At 45.2% G+C, this 3,921-nt stretch overlaps 1 protein-coding gene across 1 annotated transcript in view; it reads left to right on the top strand.

Moving 5' to 3' along the window:
• The first annotated feature begins 230 nt into the window (after positions 1–230).
• The window catches only part of dab2ipa (DAB2 interacting protein a), a 36,028-nt gene continuing 32,337 nt past the window's right edge, over positions 231–3,921 (top strand). Inside the window, 1 exon segment of the mRNA XM_055160935.1 lies at positions 231–450. The gene's annotated coding sequence lies outside the window, so the exon portion shown is untranslated.

The raw sequence follows: 3,921 nt of genomic DNA on the forward strand, positions 1-3,921 counted from the left end.
GGGTTAGTGCGGGTTAGTGCGGGTTAGTGTGGGTTAGTGCGGGTTAGTGCGGGTTAGTGCGGGTTAGTGTGGGTTAGTGTGGGTTAGTGCGGGTTAGTGCGGGTTAGTGCGGGTTAGGTTAGTGTGGGTTAGGTTAGTGTGGGTTAGTGTGGGTTAGTGCGGGTTAGTGCGGGTTAGTCCGCTTAATCCCGGTGCGGGGCTCTTTAAAAACGGGAGCGGGGGGGGCTGCGGCCGCGGAAGGAACGCGCTGCTCCGAGACAGAAGCCGCGCTAAAACCTGCGCCAAACCTGCGCTAAAACCAACCACGAACCGGACTCACCGGGCCGGACCAGGACCAGAACCGGGACCAGAACGGGTCTAACCGCACGCGCACGCGCTTCAGACCGACGGGAGCGCGCTCGCGTCGAATCCGGATCGGGTTTGGTTCGGTTCCGAGGATCATGCGTCTCGGTGAGTTCTATTCTTTGTTCTGAAAAAGACACGACGTAAAGAGGAGGAGGAGAGGAGGAAGGGATGAAGGGATGAAGAGGAGGAGGAGGAAGGGAGGAAGGGAGGAAGAGGAGGAAGAGGAGGAGAGGAGGACGGAGGAGGCGCTCTGGGATGGAGCAGGTGCGGCTAACAGAGATGCTAACGCGGAGTGAACGCGCTTTAGGACGCGTCTTTTGGCGCAAACACGCGCCTCTGTCCTCGCGCGTCTGTCCTCGTGGGTCTGATTTTTGGTCCGGATGCCCTGCAGTAGAACCCGTGGTCCACGCGCTCCGAGCGGCTCCGTTCATCCGAGACACAGCAGCGCGAGACCCACTGTCCAGGGCATCCGGGTTTATAGACCCAGACACAGGCAGAACACGCAGACAGACACACCTGGTTCAGTCCGGTTTTAGTCCTGGTTTAGACCTGGTTTAGTCCTGGTTTAGTCCTGGTTCAGACCTGGTTTAGTCCTGGTTCAGACCTGGTTTAGTCCTGGTTTAGTCCTGGTTCAGACCTGGTTCAGACCTGGTTTAGTCCAGGTTTAGTCCTGGTTTAGTCCAGGTTTAGACCTGGTTTCACACAGGTCAGGTTTTGTAGGATTCTTTTCTATTTTTAAAACATAAACTAAAGGCAAAAGGAGAAATTAAATTTGTCGACTGGACAAAAGTTCATTTGGTCAAACACGTTTCTTCAGTTCGTCCAGATGTTTCTTCAGTTTGTCCAGATGTTTCTTCAGTTCTGTCAGACTCTGGTGACACTTCCTTCTATCTGCCTGAAGGGGGCGCTCACTACACTCAAACTCCTCTGGAACTAACACACACACACATTTAATTACATATAAACATTTAATTTATAGAATCAGAACCTTGGAGAAATGGGGAACTTTTCCGTACATGGTTGATGTTTCTGAAAAAACTACAGAAGATTTTCACACATGAAATTCCAGAATATTTCAAACTTACAAAGACTTTAACACAGAAACTGGTCCAAAAGACAAAACACCGAGACACAAACAAAGCGACGTGTTCTACTGCGATCAGTGTAGTGAAGACTGAAGTGACGAAACACAGGAGAAACTAAACACACACTTCACAGGAGGAAGAACCAACACAGATGAGAGAACAACACAGGACCTCAGTCTGCTGTGTTTCTCCACATAAAAGTCTCGGGTCGCTCCTATGAGGACAACGAGGTCCAGATCTGAGCCCGAGGAAAGACTTGGTTTGAGAGGAGTTTTTGTGACTGTTTTTGTGAGGAAAGAGAATCCTTCCTTAAATAGAAACAAAGGCCTCAAAAACCATCTACCTCCATCTACAGCTCCATCCTCAGACCGAAAACAAAACAAACAAATAAACGACAGGTGTAGTCAGGTCCAGAGGTGTGGAAGCTCCATTGTTAAACTTGTGGAATATATCAGCAAAGTCATTCAGGGTCAACCTGAATGACTTTGATGATATATTCCACAAGTTTAACAAACAAACACAAACTGTAAACAAGTGTGTGGTAGTTTCAGAGTAGTTTCAGTGTAGTTAGCTCCTCCTGCAGATATAAGGAAGTGTCCACCAGAGTCTGACAGAACTGAAGAAACATCTGGATGAGCTGAGAAACGTTTTCGACCAAATAAAAATTTGTCCAGTCAACAAACTAAATTTTCTCTTTTTGCTGTGGATTCTGCCTGGACGACTGAGATTTTACACACAAACATAAACTAAATGTTTAAATCCTCAGTAGGGACCGGCATTCGATTAAATTTTATTAATCAATCGCTGACGATCAACGATCGATTATCAATTAATCATTAACGTTTTTATATAGTTGAGTTTCAGCTGACGTCATTGTTATTAAAAGTCCGCGTTGCTGCTGGGAAATATTCTGGTCGGAGGCAAGAAACACGGTAGCGTCAAACACAGTGTGTAACCTGTGTATTTCTCACTGATATTGGTAAATTCCTGCTGCATTATCAGACGCACAAATAGAAGCACGGAAGAAGGAAAATGTCTTTTTCATATTCCGAGTGAAAAGAACCACTAACGGTGAATTAAACGACTTTCAAACATCCGCAGAGCAAACGTAGAAGATCCTAACAAACCGTGGACTCAACAAGTTCAACAACACATCCAGACTCTTGGAGGTTTTCATCTTTTCTGCTGTGAATGGCCCAGGAGTTTCCACCAAGTCATTGTGGATGTCGCCCAAGTGAATATTTGTCCAGGGAGTTGGAGATTCTGACCAGAAGTTTGGTTTGTTCCAGACTCTGTCGGGGTTGATGTTTATGACCAATTTCTGGTGAAATGTTCTTGGGTCGTCTGCCGTTAGAGTGGAGAAATAACTGGGATCAATACCCTTTACGTGTTTTCTCGCTCCGTCCGTCATGTTGAATTAGTGTTTCTTGCCGCCGACCAAAATAATTCCCAGCAGCAACGCACGCTTTTGTCAACAATGAAATTCGCCTATAACAATGATCATTATTATTACTATCTGCACTAATCTGCATAAATAAATTCAACTTTACGACATATAAACATAACGACTCTAGAGCCACATCAGCTGTTTGACATTATAATGTGTTTAATTCAGATTTGTGCAAATCTCACAGAAACGAAACTTAAAACCACATGACTCATTTACATAAACTAAGTCTGTGTTCAGATGCACCTGAAGTTTCCCAAATCAGATTTTTTTGTCTCTTTGTTCCTGTATCTGATCTTTTAGTCTGAACCACACAGATGTGATGTTTTCACATGTGACCAGGACACTTGGATCTGTGCTCCTGAAACTGATCCATATCTGATCTTTAACATGTGACTTGAGTGTGAACAGTCAGGTCACATTCATCCACCTACACGTCATCAACAAGACACAAACGTCACTATTCTGCACTGAAGTAGGGAGAAAACTGTTCATGATCCATGTGACTGAAGTGAAGCACATCTCCACTCACCACAAAACACCACCACCAAAACCTGCTCCTTCTCCTTCTCAATCTCCTCCTTAAAACAAGTCAGTTGTTCATGTTGTGGCTCCGGTACGAGAGGAACTTTAAAATCTCCAGGTGCTCGATGCTGCGTCCATGTTTGTTCAACTTGTGTAAACACAGAGACGCTCGCTGCGGTTGACGTCGTCGTGTCTCCAGTGTCACATGTGGGACACTTTTGGACCGTTTAATGTTCAAACTGGAGTCACACACAAGTCACATTTAACTGGAAATGTGAACGAGCTGAAAAAACATCAGATTTCACAAAAAAATTTGAATTGAGCGTTAAACTCTGCAGTCTGAACGTAGCCTTAGTTCCAGAGGAGTTTCAGTGTAGTTAGCTCCTCCTGCAGATAGAAGGAAGTGTCACCAGCGTCTGACCAGAACTGAAGAAACATCTGGACGAGCTGAGAAACGTCTTCAACCAAATAAACTTTTGTCCAGTCGACAAATTGAATTTCTCCTTTTGCTGTGGATTT

This window comes from Boleophthalmus pectinirostris, unplaced genomic scaffold, assembly GCF_026225935.1.
Source record: "Boleophthalmus pectinirostris isolate CB_2022bp ecotype Guang Dong unplaced genomic scaffold, ASM2622593v1 HiC_scaffold_3, whole genome shotgun sequence".
NCBI lineage: Eukaryota > Metazoa > Chordata > Actinopteri > Gobiiformes > Gobiidae > Boleophthalmus > Boleophthalmus pectinirostris.